The sequence below is a fragment of the Hylobates moloch genome, unplaced genomic scaffold (assembly GCF_009828535.3).
Source record: "Hylobates moloch isolate HMO894 unplaced genomic scaffold, HMol_V3 SCAFFOLD_17, whole genome shotgun sequence".
Taxonomy (NCBI): Eukaryota; Metazoa; Chordata; class Mammalia; order Primates; family Hylobatidae; genus Hylobates; species Hylobates moloch.
Window position 1 is genome coordinate 78,944,927 of NW_026652292.1, and position 18,118 is coordinate 78,963,044.

At 44.1% G+C, this 18,118-nt stretch overlaps 1 protein-coding gene across 1 annotated transcript in view; it reads left to right on the forward strand.

Annotated features, from left to right (window-relative positions):
- Nucleotides 1–18,118, forward strand: part of SORCS2 (sortilin related VPS10 domain containing receptor 2) — a 524,651-nt gene that overhangs the window by 196,059 nt on the left and 310,474 nt on the right. The gene's annotated exons all lie outside the window — the stretch shown is intronic.

An 18,118-nucleotide genomic window follows, 5' to 3' on the forward strand; every position in this document is an offset into this window, starting at 1 on the left:
TGCCATCTTCCCAGGCTCTCAGCTGAGGACCGAGATCCAAACGCCTCGCTGTGGCAGCCCCCGTGAGTCGGTGGCCTCGCAACTTTTCTTTGGCTAGAAAATGCATAAAGGAAAAGTTGAAAGTAGCTTAACAGTTTGGGCCGTGGGTATAAACTGCACTGCAGAATAGACAACTGTTCAGAAAGCATCTTGACTTTCTTCTCTTTTCTTTGTTTTTCTCCCCGCTTCCTTTCTTTCCTCCCCGGAGGAGGAGGGTTTGCATTGTGAATTCAGGTCAGTGCACAATTGCCCTTCACTTGTGCTCAGAACTTCACACGCAGCTCCTGGAGTCCACCAAAGGCTCTGATTATCCTCATTGTTTGGACGTTTTTCTTTCTTCCAGGCTTAGCCAAAGAGCTTGGTAAATAAATAAGCCACTGGCGATGGGGGATATCTCTTTATGTGTGAAATGTGAATTCAGCCCAGGAACATTAGATTGCCCCTTTGATGTTTTAAATGAGATGAGAAAGAAGGAGGATTTGAGAACCCATTTTGGTTATCATCCTCCTCAATATTTACATCCACTCACCCAGGAAGGGTACAGATGGTCTCCAGCCTCTGGGCTGTGGTTTCAAAGCTTTTCTCCTGCAAAAGATTCTCTTTCTTCCATGCACCGATTACCACCTCCACGTTCTCTGGGTGTGAAACCATTTTGGTTTCCAACATATGTTTCTCAAGTAATAATTAATTCATTTTTCTGTTTGAAATCCGTAAAAAGATGCCTCTACCTGCTGATCAGGACCTTGAGTTGGTTTATTTTCCATTTTTTGGTTTTGCTTTTAGCTAAGGGGTTTGGTGATTCGTTCTGTTGGTTCTTACTGAGGGATTTCTGCGATGCCCTGGGAAGTTGTTGAAACGTGTCTCGAATTGGGTTCTTTCTTTGCTGTAGAAGGAATGACATTGCCTGGAGCCCACGGGCCTGGTCATCTGTGCTGCTAATGAGGCCAAGCTCTGGGGTTAAGACACTCACAGTCCCCCGACTGGTCCTCACTTGCTCCCCAGCAGAAATGCTTTTCCTAGAAGCTCTTCTCAGTGTGGATTCACTCCCCAGACCCACTGGTTTCCTCTAATTCCATCGTCACCACCAGAAAATGGGGGGTGAGCGATGGGTCCCATCCCTGTGTAGAGGACAGGTGTTCCCTGCCACGGCCCTCCGTTGCTTTATGTGCTGGTGGGGTTGCTTTAAAAATGTCTCGTTCCTCCAGTGCTGGGCTCAGCAGTGTTCACTACTTCCAGACAAGAGCAGAAAAGTGTAAGCTCCGTGGGCCCTGTGAAATCTCATTGCTACTCTTTGAAAATTTATGTTCCAAGGCAGGTTTTGGGGTCAACACTCCTGGACGGGGCAGGCCCAGGGAGGGGACCCTCGCTGCTGGGCAGAGGGTCTCAGGGTGGGTTCCTCGGTGACAAAGCGGACGGAGATGGTCAAGTCTTCTCCTCCTTCCAGCAAAGGCTCTCAGTTGCCAGATTTGCCCCAAGTCCAGCATGTCCGTCAAGCGCTGGGCTGCAGTCCTCCTTGGCATGGAGGGATCTGCCTGGGGCTACCCGCCTCAGAAGTTTCCAGAGTACCCGCTTCCCTCCCCTCACTGCAGCCTCTCAGCGTGGCTGGATGTGGAGGCAATGTGACTGTGTGAAGCGTCGTCTGAACAGGGAACATCTTTTCTTTCCCGGTGTGATCTGCACTTACACGACGGAGCTGCCGGTGTAGTTCACGTTTGCTGGAGTCCTTGTGCGGTGGGGGTGGGGTGGGACTGACTGTGTCTGGCCCCCTGGCATGGGGCCCAAAACCACTTACAGGCTCCAGACAGGATTCCTCAAAAGCAGGTGGCAGCAGAGAGGCCAAACCACCCACTCACAGCTGCTCCAAGGGTGGGGTGGTGGGGGCTTCCTTCTACTCCAGAGAGTCTCGGTCTCCATGTCTGTTAAATGGGGATAAGATGCCCCTGAGAGGAAGTTGTGAGAACTGAATGAGGAAATGTGTGAAATGTCCCTAGAACAGTACATGATCTAAATTCAGTTTTTCTCCAGAGCAAATCGACAGATTTTAATTTTCCGTGTTCCCTTCTCATCACCATCTCTATACCCAGATGTTTCTTCGCCTTTATTAAAAATGCTTGCAGAGACGTTAGTCATCTCACCAAAGTTCACTCACATCTCTACCCATCGGAGCAATTACTTTCTTTGTTTATATTGTCTTTTCCGATGCTAACATATTTATATAGGTAGAGACACAGAATGCAGTTTTATATTCTTTTTATCATTTATAAAATATGTTTCTAGTTTTTCCATGTAGTAACAGGGTCTGCATCGTCATTTCTTTTATGGCTGGTACGAGCCCCTGGAGTTGGTTCGCTCTAATACTTAGCTGTCCCCTTATTGATGCTGCCATCAAAAATTTAAGCAGGTAGTTTTCCCTTTCATTTTGTTCCCTGGGATGAATCAGTTACATGACTGAGCCAGGGAGTGTGAGTGGATTTACAGCTGGTGTGCGGTGGCTTTCAATTCTTCCTTAAGACGAATGTGCATTCCCACCCGGGCAGTGCCCTGCGTCCTGCCGGCAACTTTTGTAATTCCTGCTCATTTGACAGGAGGAGCTGAGGGCAGGAAGGGGACGGCATCATTGCTTTAATTTGCTTTTTTGTTGTTGTTTGTTTCCTAGTGAGGAGGAGCAGTTTTCTGTGTTAATTACTACTCACATTTTCTCCTTTGCACATTACCTGCTCCTATCCTTACCCCCTGTTTTGGGACTCATGCAGGAGGTTGATGCTGAGAGTTGAGAGCTCGCCATCACTTTCTTCAAGATGCTGCTTCCTCCCACCCCCAACCTCTGTCTGCATTTGAGGCCCCTGTGGATGGAAGGCTGGCGATGCCCTCATCTGGAGAGCACATATTAAATAGGGCTATTAAAGACACAATTAATGAATGTGCACTGAGTATCCTAAGAATCCTTCTGTGTAATTGCAATAAATACACTTTTAATGACAGGTATGGTCTTTTCATTCTGGAAGTGGCTCGAAGCTGAATGTGTTTTTAATTGTCCTGCATTTGACGGGCCCCACGTCAGCGGCACCCCCTCCTGGCTTCCATGATGATCCAGTGCTCTGTGCTTTTCTTCTTGTGGTGGTGATGGGGGTCTTCTGCTCAATCCCAGTCCCCCTAGAATCGGTGCAAAAGGCTGGGGGTGAGGAGGGGAGCACCATTCTTCCCTGGAAAGCCCCTGGTTGGCATCAGGGTTTGAAGTGTGCAGGGCATTCTCCTCCACATGGTCTCGCCCACACAAGCCACAGAAGCCACAGAGGGTTGAGCAAAGCCTGATGTGTAGACTGTGGGGTCTTAGCAGAGGTACAAAGAAGTCACTTAGAAAAGCCCTTAAAAAGTGCTGCAGCTTGGGCCAGCCAGGGAAGGTGTGAGTTCAGGGTAGGTCCTCCCAGACGTTTTCCCTGGGAGAGGAGCATGGGAATGGCAGATCTAGTGCAGCACTTCAGACTCCAGAGGCACTCGAGTCTCCTGGGATCTTCCTGCAAGGAGCGCATGGTCAGATTCCACTGGTCTGGAGGGTGGCCCAAGACTTTGCATTTCTAACAAGCTCCTGAGTGCTGCCCATGCTGCTGGTCTGGGGACCACACTTCAGGTAGCCAGAGGTTGGGCTGGTTAGGACTGAGGTTTAAAAGCCTTCCAGGGTACTTGAAATAACATCCAAGCCATACCCCCTGCAAAGACCCCACCCCCGGCTCCTGCCCCATCCCCAGTCTCAGCTCCTCTCACTCTACCTCTTACTGTTCAGTGTCTAGCGACAGTAGCCTCTTGGCTGACCCTGAACTACACCGAGCTCAGTCCCTGTAAGGGCTTGTGTATGCTACGGCCACTGCCTGGAGTGCCTGTGGCACCCACCCCAGGTAACTGGATCCTGCCCCTCATTCAGTCTCCCCATAAACCTCTTTTCTTCAAAGAAGCTTCCCTCACTACTCGGTGCAAAGAGGCCCCCAGGCATTCTTTATAACCTTTCTCATTGAAATGTGGGAGTTCCTGTTTATGGTTTGCCCCCTCACCACCAGCACCACTAGAACATAGGCTGGTTGAGGATGTGAGGATGGAGACCTGCCAGGTTTATCTTACTGATCACCAGATCCCTGGAACCAAACTCAGATCTGGCACAGGAGATACATGTTGGGCATTGGATGAATGGATTGACAGATGGACAGTTGGGTGGAGCGATGGACTGACAGATGGACGGATGGGCAGATGTATGAATGGATGGATGGATGGATGGACAGATGGATGAATGGATTGATGGATGAATGGATGAATGGATGGATGGATGGACGGATGGACAGATGTATGAATGCATTGATGGATGGATGAATGTATGGATGGATGGACGGATAGATGAATGGATTGATAGATGGATGGAAGAATGGATGGATGGATGGATGGGCAGATGGATAGATGGATGGATGGAAGAATAGATGGATAGATTAATGGATGGACAGATGGATGGATGGATGAATGGAGAGATGGATTAATGGATAGAGAGATGGATAGAGGAATGGATGGATGGATGAATGGACAGATGAATGGGTTGATAGATGGATAGATGAATTGATGGACAGATGGATAGATGGACAGATGGACAGATGGATGAATGGATTGGTGGATGTATGAATGGATGGATACATGGATAAATGAATGGATGGATAGATGGGTGGATGAATGGATGGATAGGTGGATGGACTGATAGATGGACAGATGGATGAATGGATTGACGGATGGATGAATAGATGGATATATGGATGGATGGGTGGATGGATGGATAGATGGATGGACAGATGGACAGATGGATGAATAGATTGATGGATGGACAGATAGATGAATGAATTGATGGATTGATAAATGCATGGATAGGCAGACAGATGGATGGATAAATAGTTGGGTGGATGGACTGATGGATGGACAGATGGATGAGTGGATGGACGAAAGGATGGACGGTGGCATGGTTTTTGGGAAACACTGCTGAGACCTAGAAGACCCTTTACATTTATAGGGTCATCTTAGGGGATGCTGTGGAAGCCAGGAAATCAGAGTTGGCTCTGATTCTGTCAGGAGGAGCAAGAGGGTTCTGCAAACATTCTGAGCTGGAGAGAAAGCTTACCTTGGGCTGCTCCCTATGCCCTGCCTCCTGCTGTGATGCAGCCTCAGGGATCACCCTTGCTTCACACTGAGCACAGCTGTTGGGCAGAGTGGCTTTGAAACAGAGGGACAGTCCTATAGACCAGGGGACTCAGTGCCTGTGCCATCCCTGAACAAGGACCACACTAATGCTGGGCCAACCCTACCACTTCCTGGGTGCATTTAACCTCAAGCAGGACCTCATCCAGGGGCAGTCTCAGGATAATTGAGGGTGGAGCTGGTCTCAGGTTTTCTCTAGAATGACTTGATTGAATCTTCTCCTTTTTGTTAGGGATAGGAAGTGATTCTTTTTCTTTATCTTCGCTTTAATTAAGAAATCTTGAACATATCCTGAAAAGTACCGACCATGGTAGGACACATGCCCAGGTACCCAAGAAACAGAGCCAGATGAATGTTCGCTAAATAATCAATCATTCCCTTCTTCCCGGCCTCCCTTGTGGTTAGTTTGGGGTCGCATGGTTAGTGTAGGCCAGTGGATGGTGAGCAGGAATAATGTGGGTGCCATTGAAATTTAGGGCCTCAAGTTTTTACCACACCAGAGCCCAGTCCAGCTCAATGCCTGTAATCTAGCTGTCATCAATGTCAACTTTTTCCGTATATGTTTGGAATCGCTGTCTCTCAAAGGAATACACTATGATAGATTCTCTCCTCCATCCTCTCACACCCACCCTCACCACCCACCTGGAGGTAACCTCTACCCTGAAATTGGTGTGTGTCATCCCCCTTTTATATTAAAAACATAGAACACAATATACAAATCATAATGTATCTTGTCTGTCTGTATGTATATATGTATGTCTACCTGCAATCACTATGTTCTGCTGCTTAGCTTGTTTTGCAAAAAATGACATTACTTTGCCTTTTGAAGTTTGCTTTATGTGCCCAACTTTGTTTAGGTAATTTGCCCATGTAGCACATGTAATCTATTTGATTTATGTATTCTCCTGCTGTGGGAGTGCTAGGATTTCTATCCTGAGATTTTGCCACTCCAATCAGGGCTGCAGCGAGCACCTGTGAACATGTCTCCAGTCAGATGCTTGGATAGGGTAGAAGATGTGTGCACAACTTCCCTTTTCTCTACCTATTGCCAACTTATCTGTGAGGTGACTCACTGCTCCACACCTTGGAGTCATCAGACTTTCCATGTTTGCACTCAAGTGGGTGTGAGATTACAGCTTAATCTTGTTATTTTGCATCTTCCTGATACCTGGTAAGATGGAACATATTTTTCTATGTTTATTGACTTTTTGGGTCTCCTCCTCTGTGACTCACCTGCTCATATCTCGTGCCTGTCTTTTTACATTGGGTTGCTTAACTTTTTCTTGACCCCTACCTCTCTACTCTAAAAAGCCCATGTCATTTCCAGGTCCCTTAATTTTAAGACGTGCCCTCCAAATGCATCTTGAACTCCTGCCAGGTACCATTCATTCTTTCCCGACACCTTCTAAGAAGGTTTCCTCCTAAGAATGTTTTACCATGCCACATTTATGTCTCAAAGTGCAATTCTTAGAATAGCAATTCTGATGGATGGTGTATTAGTCAGCTATATGGCAATAACAAACCCAGTGGCATGCACTCAGCATTTATTCTCACACCCCTGTGTTGACTGTGGTTTGGTTGCTGTGGCCAAGGCTTGGCTGGGTGTTCAGGCTGTTGGCTGATGGGCTTGGGTCTGCTTCATATCTGTTTATACTGGGACCCGAGCTGACAGGAACAAGACTGAGGCCACCAGGACATGTTCTTCTCATGCAGAACACCAGAGCTCAGGAACCAAGCTCAACCACACAAGCACATTTTAAGACTTCTGCTCACATCACATTTGCTAGGGTTCCAATTGCCAAGCCATGGTCAGGTTCAACCTCAGTGGGGCAGGGGAAGTACAGTTTGAGGAGGTTGGTGGGGTGGAAGGAAGGGAATGCTTCCTGAATGGTAATTTCAGGTATTTCAAGTAATAGCTGATTCCAGAAAAATACATATTGTGTGGTCATATTTGATAAATATATTTTAGGGAAAAAAGTTTCAGATTTCTTTGCAGTAGGATTTATCAGCATCTCTGATACACTAATACACATTATACTTCTCCAGGAGAAGGTTATACAACATTTCTTAATCTCATTTAATTCCATAATCTTTAATTTTTCTTTAAATTTTATTATTATTTATATATATATAAATTTGTGAGGTACAAGTATAATTTTGTTACATGTGTAGATTGCATAATGGTGAAGTCAGGGCTTTTAGAGTATTCATCACCCAGATAATGTACACTGTTCACATGAAGTAATTTTGGATACTCCACCCCCCTATACCCCCTCACAATTCCAAGTCTCCACTGTCTGTCATTCTCTCTGCCTCCATGCGTATATATATATATACTTTAGTATCCATTTTTGAGTGAGAACATGTGGTATTTGTTGGCTGTAAATATGTGGCTTTATTTCTGGGTTCTACATTCTTTTCCATTGTCTATCTGTGTCTGCCTCGTTTCACTTAAGATAACAACCTCTAGTTCTATTTATGTTGCTGCAGAAGACATGATCTCGTTCATGTTCATGGCTGAGTAGTGTTTCATTGTGTATATATGCCACATTTTCCTTATCCAGTCATCCATTGATAGACACTTGAGTTGATTCCACATCTTTTCTATTGTGAATAGTGCTGCGATAAACATATGAGTGCAGGTATCTTTTTGATACCCTAATTTCTTTTCCCTTTTCCTCTGGGTAGATACCTAGTAGTGGGATTGCTGGATCTAATGGTCATTCTATTTTTAGGTATTTGAGCAATCTCTGAACTGTTTTCCATAGAGGCTATACTAACTTATGTTTCCATGAACAGTGTACAAGAGTTGCACTGTTCCACATCCTCACCAACATCTGTTATTTTTTGTCTTTTTATTAATACCCTTCTGACTGGTGTAAGATGGTATCTTATTGTGGATCTAATTTGCATTTCTCTGATGATTGGTGATGTTGAGCATTTTTTCATCTGCCTGTTGACCATGTGTATGTCTTCTTTTGAAAAATGTCTATTTGTGTCCTTTGCCCACTTTTAAATATGATTATTTGTTTTTTGTTGTTGTTGAGTTGTTTGAGTCCCTTATAAAGTCTGGATATGGATATTAATCCCCTGTTGGATGAATAGTTTGCAAATATTTTCTCCCATTCTCTAGGTTGTCTGTCTATGCTGTTGGTTATTTCTTTTGCTATGTGGAAGCTTTTTGGTTTAATTAAGGCCTGTTTGCCTATTTTTGTTTTAGATGCCTGTGCTTTTCTGGTCTGAGTCATAAATTCTTTGCCGAGACAAATATTCAGAAGAGCTTTCCCTAGGTTTTCTTCTAGCATTTTTATAGTTTTGGGCCTTACATTAAAGTCTTTAATCCATCTTGGGTTGATTTTTTTGTATGGTGAGAGATAGGGGTCCATTTTCATTCTTCTGCATAGGACAATTCAATTTTCCCAGCACCAATTATTGAAGAGTGTGTGTTTTTCCTAATTATGTTTTTGTCAGCTTTGGCAAAAATGAGTTGGCTGTAAATATATGGCTTTATTTCTGGGTTCTCCATTCTGTTCCATTGGTTTATGTGTCTGTTTTTATAACAGTACCATGCTGTTTTAGTTACTATTGCCTTGTAATATAATTTGAAGTTAGGTAACATGGTGCCTCTAGCTTTGTTCTTTTTGCTTAGGATTTCTTTTGCTATGTGGGCTCTAATTCTGTGAAAAATGATGTTGGGATTTTGGTAGGAATTGCGTTGAACCTGTAGATTGCTTTGGAATGTATGGTCATTTTAACAGTATTAATTCTTCTAATCCATGAGTATGAAATGTTGTTTCATTTGTGTCATCTACAATTTCTAAAGAGGTGTTTTGTAGTTTCCCTTCTAGAGATCTTTCACTTCCTTGGTTAAATTTATTTGTAGGTATTTTTCTGGTAGCTATTTTAAATGGGATTGCCTTCTTGATTTCATTCTTAGCTAGATCATTATTGGTATAAAGAAACACTGCTGATTTTTGTGGCATTGATTTTGTATCCTGCAACTTTACTAAATTCATTTATCAAATCTGTTTTTTCATGGAGTCTTTAGTTTTTCCAGCTGTAAGATCATGTCATCAGTAAACAGGGATAATTTTACTTCCTCTTTTCCAATTTGGATGCCTTTCATTTCTTTCTCTTGGCTGACTGCTGTGGCCAAGACTTCCAGTATCATGTTGAATACGAGTGGTGAAAGTGAGCATCTTGGTCTCGCTCCAGTTCTTAAAGGAAATATTTCCAAGTTTTCTCCATCCAGTATAATGTTGGCTGTGGGTTTGTTGTATATGGCCTTTATTATTTTGGAGCATTTTCCTTCTATGCCTAGTTTGTATGTGATGTATCACATTTATTGATTTGCATATGTTAAACCATCATTGCATCCTTGGTATAAAATCCACTTGATTGTGGTGTATTATCTTTGTGGCGTGTTGTTGGATTCAGTTTGCTAGCATCATGTTGAGGATTTTTGGATCATTATTCTTATTGACCTGTAGTTTTTTTTGTTGTTGTTGTGTCCTTTTCTGGTTTTGATATCAGGGCAATGCTGGCTTCACAGAATGAGTTTGGAAGTATTCCCTCCTCTTTAGTTATTTTTGAGCAGTTTGAGTAGGATTGGTATCAGTTCTTCTTTAAATATTTGGTAGAATTCAGTGGTGAAACCATTGGATCCTAGGATTTTTTTTTTTTTTTTTTGATAGGAGACTTTATGACAGCTTTGATTTTGTTACTAATTGTTGATTTATTGAGGTTTTCTGTTTTCTCATGGTTCAATCTTGGTGAGTTGTATGTGTCCAGGAATTTATCCATTTCTTCCAGGTTTTTCAGTTTGTTGGCATATAGTTGTTTATACTTGTCCTAGTAACTCTTTGTATTTCTGTGGTCTCAGTTGTTATGTCTCTTTCATTTCTGATTTTATTTATTTTGAGTTTTCTCTCTTCTTTTCTTAGTCAGTCTAGTGTGTTGATTTTGTTTATCTTTTCAAAAGACCAACTTTTCATTTCATTGATTTTCTGTATAGTTTTTTAGTCTCAATTCCGTTTATTTCTGCTCCGATAATTATTATTTATTTCTATTAATTTTGGATTTGGTTTGTTTTTTCTAGTTCCTTGATTTTTTAAAGTAGATGTTTATTGCTATAAACTTTCCTCTTAATATTTCCTTGCTGCATCCCATAGATTTGGGTGTGTTGTATTTCCATTTTAGTTTGTTTCAAGAAATTTTATAATTTCTTTCTCAATTTCTTTATTGACCCATTGGCCGTTCAGGAGCATGTTGTTTAATTTCCATGTGTTTGTGGAGTTTCTGATGTTCTTCTTGTAATTGATTTCTAGTTTTATTTATTTGTGGTCAGAAAAGATACTTGATATGATTTCTACTTTTAAAAATTTGTTCAGACCTGTTTTGTGGCCTAAGATATGGCCTATTCTGGAGAATGTTCTATGTGCTGATGAATTCTATAGCATTTGGGTGAAATGTTCCATAAATGCCAGTTAGGCCTATTAGGTCCAGTGTGTAGTTTAACGCTGACGTTCCTTTGTTGATTTTCTGTCTGGGTGATCTGTCCATAACTGTTCATAACTGAGAGGAGTGTTAAAGTCCCCTACTGTTACTGTATTTCAGTCTGTCTCTTTCTTTAGATTTATTAATGTTTGCTTTATATACTTGGGAGATTCGTGTTGAGGGCATAGGTATTTAGAATTGTTATATCCGCATGCTGCATTGACCCCTTTATCATTATATGGTGACCTGCTTTGTCTCTTTTTACAGCCTTCGATTTGCAGCCTATTTTATTGGATATAAATAGAGCTACTCCTGCTCTTTTTTGGTTTCAAGTTGCATGGAATAACTTTTTCCAGCCCATCACTTTCAGTCTATGTGTCATTATAGGTGAAGTGGGTTTCTTGTAGGCATGATATAGTTGAGATTTGTTTCTTTGTTCATTCAGCCACTCTATACTTTTCATTGGAAAATCAAGGTCGCTTACATTCAGTACTATTATTCATAAGTAAGGACTTACTATTGCCATTTTGTTGCTTGTTTTCTGTTTATTTTGTATATCCCCTCTTCCTTTATTACTATTTTTCTTTGTGGTTAAGTGCTTTTTCTCTAGGAGTATGTTTAAATTCATTGATATTTATTTTTATTAAATCTATTATAGGTTTTTGCATTATGGTTTTCATGAGGCTTATAAAATCATATAGCATATTATTTTAAAGTGATGATAATTTAGATCACAAAGAAAAGAATAGAAACAAAAAAAATTATACCCTTTATCCTCATCTCCTCCATATTTTTACTTTTAGTTGTTTCAGTTTACATATTTCTATATTACCTATTTCTTAGCAAGTTGTTGTTGTAGCTATTACTGTTTTTAATAGATTTATCTTCTAGGCTTCATACTAGAATTATGAGTGGATTGTGTATCACAGTTATGGTATTAGAGTATTCTGGGTTTGTCCCTGTCCCTAATTTACCAATGGATTCTAAACCTTCAGGGTGTTTTTTATTTTTTATGTATTTTTTGCATGCTACTGTTTTTATTTTTTTTTCCTTTCAGATTGAAAAACTCCCTCTAACCTTTTTTCTAAGACAGATGTGGTGGTGGTGAATTCCCTCAGCTTTTGTTTGTCTAGAAAAGATGATATCTGTCTTTCATATTTGAAGGATAACTTTGCTGGCTACAATATTCCTGGATGACGATTTTTTTCTTTTAGCACTTTGAAAATGTCTTTCCACTCCCTCCTGGCCTGTATAATTTCATTTGAGAAGTCTGTTGCCAGATGAATTGAAGCTCCTGTATGGGTTATTTGCTTCTTTTCTCTTGCTGCTTTTTAAATCCTCTCTTTGTCCTTGACCTTTGAGAGTTTGATTATTATATGCCTTGGGGGTAGTCTTATTTGGGTTGAATCTGTTTGGTGTTCTATGACCTGCCTGTACCTGGATATTTATATCTTTTTCAAGTTTTGGAAAGTTTTCTGTTATTATTTCTTCGAATAAGATTCCTACCTCTTGCTCTTCCTCTACTTTCTCCTGAACACTGATAATTCTTACATTTGCTCTTTGAGGTAATTTTCTATATTTTGCAAGTGGTCTTTGTTCCTTTTTATTCTTTTTTCTTTTTTCTCCTCTGACTATATTTTCAAATAGGCTGTCTTTAAGCTCACTGATTCTTTCCTCTGCTTGATCCATTCTGCTGTTGAGAGCCTCTAGTGAAATTTTCAGTTCCACAGCTGTTTAACTCAGTTCCAAGATTTTTCTTTGTTAAATTACTGTGATAAATTTCTGAATTGCTTTTCTGTGTTATCTTGAAGTTTTCTTAAAGATGCAGTTTTTAATTCTTGGTTAAGGAGCTCACATATCACCATCTCATTAGAGTCAGTTACTGGTTTCTTACTTTGTCCATTTTGGGAGATCGTGGTTCCCTGTTTGCTATTGTTTCTTGTGGATGTATGTCGGTGTCTTTGCATTAAAGGATTCATTATTTATTATAGTCTTCTCTGTCTGACTTGTTTTGGTTAAAGATTCTTTACTGCTAGGCCACTGCCTCCTTTTGGACTCTAAGTGGTGCCTTAAGCCCAGGTTCTCCTTGGCTGTAGTAAAGGACTGGAGTGCTGCCCTTCCCAAATTGGGGAGGTATCAAAGGGGATTTCTGGGTAGTGCGGGGATAGTAGCTAGGGGTTCATGGCCAGGGGACCTGTGGAATAAATCTCCAACAGCATGGTGCTGCTGAACAGACACTCTGATTTGGAGTCTCCTTTGGCCAAATTACGGAGGAGAGTTTTCAGGGCTGGGCTTGGTAGTCCTTCCTCCCTTCTTTGTCTCTGATGTCCTCAGGGATATTTCTCCCTTCAGCGCTTGAGATGTTTTCTGTGGATCACAGCAGGAACAGTCTCCCGCCAGAGAACCCAAGATGATGGGGAAGCTGGTTGTCCACCTCAATCCCACTTTTTCCAGGGCAGAAACGTGAGTTTGTGGTAAGTTTTCCGCAGGCTCGATGCCAGGCAGGATGGGGAGAGAGGCATCAAGGACGTGAAAGTCCAATTTTCTTACCATCTGCTCTGAGTCTTTTCACTTCTCTGTGGCTCTGGGAACAGTCTCATCTTCATATTTGCATTCTGAAATATTGCTGGTGATCATCTCAGTGTTGTATATTCGTTTTTGGTTTTCTGTGGGTGGCAGTGAAGCCAGGTTGCTTCTATGCTACCATTTTGGAACCGGAAGTCTCCTTGTTTTTTCTGTCTTTTAATGTATAGAATTTTAACACATGTTGTGAATGCAGTCTGAGGAATTTGAACAGTGAACCCAACAGCAATGCAGCATCCTCTGACACTCACTGATATAAAGAAGCATCAAAGTCCTTCTCTGCAGAGGCCAATGATGGCCCTGGGGGACATCCCCATGGTGTGACCATGCTGAAATTGACAAAGCCTTCTGCAGAGTGTCTTACCAGCCTATGGGCTGTCCTGGGTATCACAGCATTCCTCTCTGTGCCCCCATAATGTTAGAGCAAACAAAGAGCTGTCATGCTGATTAGGCTGTTCCTGGTAGATAATGCTGAGAGTTCATAGCCAGTTGTCAGATGGGAAAGTTTAAGAGATTATATGCTTTGCCCTTTGGTCATCCAGAAAGAGGGGTACTTCAGAGAGAAACAGTCTTACACTGTAAGGGGAACTCTACCCTTAAGCTGATGACAAGCACGGGAAGTCCTCTGTGCACACACACAGGCCTTCGTTTCAATTCTGGCTCCATATTTCCCTTCTTGGTGACCTCTCTGGGTCTCCTCTGTAAAATGAGCCTAAACATTCAGACCTCATTGTAGACCTCATGGGCTCTTATGAAGACGACAGCAGATAATGCGTGTAAAACGCTGGGCACTTAGTAGATGTCAGAGGTCTGTTTCCTTCCTTCTCCCATTACCTTAAAATGTCCCATTGGCTTTTCACCAGCTGCATTTTTGCTCCCAGGCCAGTCTCCCTCAGTGTTTGCTTTAACATCGCCATGGAGATCTGAGTTTGATTTAAACAAGAATCACAGCAGATAGGGATTGAGAGAGAGGCCCTGACTGTAAAGCTTTCAGGGTTGCAGTCTATTCAATAAATAATTCACTGTGAATCAATGATTTGATGAGGTTAGGCTCTGAGGCCTTGAGGGGCCTTTAAAATGTTCTGCGACAAGATCTGAGGTGACTGAGAAATCATGAGAATTTGAGGAAACTTCTCAGCATTCCTAGCCCCCGGCCCCAGCAGCCTCTTCTCTCCATCCTTTTTTTTTGTTTTTTTTGAGATGGAGTCTCACTCTGTCGCCAGGCCGGAGTGCAGCGGTGTGATCTCGACTCACTGCAACCTCCACCTCCCGGGTTCAAGCGATTCTCCTGCCTCAGCCTCCCGAGTAGCTGGGACTACAGGCATGCATCACCACGCCCAGCTAATTTTTGTATTTTTAGTAGAGACAGGGTTTCACCATGTTGGCCAGGATGGTCTCCGTCTCTTGACCTCGTGATCCGCCCATCTTGGCCTCCCAAAGTGCTGGGATTATAGGCGTGAGCCACCACGCCCGGCCTCTTCTCTCCATCTTGACTTTAATACCTGCCCTCCCTTGGGTCCTGGCTCCCAGGACCCCTCTGCTTCTAGCTTCTCTGCCTACTAACTTTCCTTCTTTTTCTCTTTCCTCTCTTCCCTTCTGCCTTCTTCCTTCCCTCGTTCCCTCTTTCCCATGTATCCATCCACCTATCTGATCAACCATCAACGTTTTCTTCCTTCCTTCCATTCCTCTATCTTCTCTCCTCCTTTCTATCCACCTTCCCACCTTTGCTCTTCTCTCCCTCCTTCTCATTCTTCCATCCATTCACTATCCATCCACCCATCCATTTCTTCATTCACTCATCCATCATCTTAACCATCCACCCATCATCCACCCCTCCATCCACCTACCTGCCTTTCCTCCCTCCATCCATTTAGGCTCCGGGGTGGAGTGAGCTATGATAACTGATATCTAAGACTCAGAGTTTAGTAGGGGTACAGACAAGGAACCAATCCACGACAGCGGCATGTATTCTACCGTATGGCGGGGCTGAAAGAACCAGGGAAGCCTTAGACACCCCTACTCCATTGGAGCAGAGGAAATGGTAGTCAGGGAAGACTTACTGGAAGAAGATTCACCCCTGGTCCCCAGACACTACAGCCTCCCTTCTCTTAAAGCTGCCCTCCCTACATAGTGCTTTCAACACTGCTAACAGCCATGATGCCTCTTTGTGTCTGCTGCCAGCCCAGCGTACCCCCACCATCCCTAGCACATATGCTGCCAAGGTCTATCAAGTCTGTGCAGCAGATGCCAGCCATCCTTCTGTAATCCTAGGCTGTGTGACAGAAGTGCAGCTGCTGGCCCAGGAGGTGGTAGGGACACTCTGCCCCTCTGTACTCTGGATGGGCCTGGGTCCCAGTTTCTGCTGCAAGAGCTGCCCCTGGCATTGTGTGCCACCAGCGTGTCGCTCACCTTTCCTCCCCTGCATCCTGCTCACTCGGCCTTGCTCCTGCAGGCCGATGGCCACCCCCTGGTGCTAGTTCTCAGGGAAAAAGCAAACTGGGGCAGAAAGGGGTCTCAGCTTCTTCTGAGTGAGGCTGGCAGCTTCTTTCCCAGCCAGAGCGTTTGTTCTGAATTTAGCTTTCTGACAGTGTGCAGGGGGGTCTGGCTTCTCTCCCTGGCAGAGTCACAGCCCTGCCCATCCAGACGACCCCGTGCATTCTGAGCTCACAGCCGGCTTCCTAGCCCGTAGGATCATCTCAGATGCTTTTTTCAGAAGTGGGGGACAGATGCTCAGTGGGGAGGGGGAGCCTGAAATGTCGAGTGATGATTCAATTCTGCACCTGTGCTCAGCCGAGAATCGTCTCTCAGGGTTGGTCCTCCCAGCTCTTGAGGATTCTCCCTCCAGAGTTCTTCCATCAGCTCCTCCCCACCCCTGGGGTGGGGGCCCTCCCTGCAGGTCTTGCTCCTCCTGCTGGGCCTCCCCAAGCACCCTTGCTGCTTCACCTGTCCCCCTGGGCTCAGCTGTCCTTTCCTCATGGGAGCCCTTTTGGATCCCTCCTCCCATCTGGGCTGGGTCTTGCCCCACCCCTGGGCTCTCCCAGGGCCTCTGGCACAGTCCCCATCCTGTCCCTGCCATGACAGGCACCTCCATGTCTCTAGGGTCTGGGTTTTTGTGTTCTCTGCACCTGGCAGAAGCTCCGGGAACCACCATGAGCCCGGGGGATTTCAGAGTGGAATCCGCATCCACGAGGCATTGTGCGTGAATTTCCGTGATAACCGCTTCCCATTTCCTCAAACCAAGTCACTGGGTAGTGCTATTAACCCTTCTTAAAGAGATTCTTAATATGGGCAGTGCCAAATTCCCCTCCAGAAAAATTTTCCCTCAAAAAGTACCACGTCTTTAAATATTGTATAATTTGTGATTATCATAAATACGGTGTAAAAAACAATCCCCTGTGTTAACCCCACTTCATGAGATTCGAACTATTCATATTTGAGATGAATATTCAACCTAGTCTTAAGATGCAAATATATACATGATTTATAAATTTTGAATTCCAATTGAATTATGTATTAAACATGTTCTTATGATCCTCCATATTTTCACAACCACTTTTTTTTTTTTTTTTTTGAGACAGAGTCTTATTCTGTCACCCAGGCTGGAGTGCAGTGGTGTGATCTTGGCTCACTGCAACCTCCGCCTCCTGGGTTCGAGTGATTCCCCTGCTCAGCCTCCCAAGTAGCTGGAACTACATGCGCCCGCCACCATGCCTGGCTAATTTTTGTATTTTTAGTAGAGATGGGGTTTCACCATGTTGGCAAGGCTGGTCTCAAACTCCTGGCCTCAGGTAATCTGCCTGCCTCGGCCTCCCAAAGTGCTGGGATTACAGGCGTGAGCCACCGCACCTAACCCACAACCGCTATTTTTTAATGGCTGTATAATATAGTCTTATCTGAAGGAGGTATTATTTATCTAACCAAGTCCTCAGTTTTAGACCTCTGAGTCATTTCCGATTTCCACTAATGCCGAGATGTACAGGGACTGTGGTGGGTGTCCTTGTACATACCCTGCCCCACGTCTCTATGTTCTTAGGGTAAGTTCTTCTGTGTGCCCTTTTCCTCCTGCCTGTCAGATTGCAGGGTGCTGGGATTCTGGCGTGGTTTGGGGTGTGTGGAGGGCCTGTCTCTGAGGCTGTTGCTGATGTTGCTGGAGGATGTAGAGACTAAAGAGCCATTTAGGGAAGAGGTAGTAAGATACATGTGAGAACGGCCTCCTTTCCTGGTGTGAATGTATCTCCAGCTAAAGGAAAGCTTGACAAGGCGAGACAAGGATATGCTTGCTATTCTGTGAATCCCATTAACGGATGCAGGCATCGCTTTAGGCGTCAACGATTCAGACTGCACAGAACACTGGGGCCAGCCAACCAGGATCCTGCCAACCAGCAGGAGAACAGAGGACCCAGGGTGGTAGCCCACAGTTGCACACAGCAAGGCCTGGCTGCACTCAGGTAGCATGGAGCCCCGTCCTACCCCTGGGCATGCTGGGATAGGTTCCCCTAGGAGGGACTTTGGAAATAGCTTCTCAGGGATGAATAGAAGTCTTCCAGGCAGGGAAGGGCAAGTGGAACAGAGGAAGGCAGTCTAGGCAGCGGGAGCAGCGGGGCAATGGCTTGGAGGCTGGGAGCTGTCGGGGTTTTGGGGCACGCCTGGTAAGTGCATAGGCTGGTGGCCAGGATGTCCTGTTTTCCGTGGCTGCCATAAAAATGACCACAGACGTAGGACTTGAAGCAACACAGTGTGTCATCTTACAGCTCTGGAGGCCACAAGTCCAACCAGG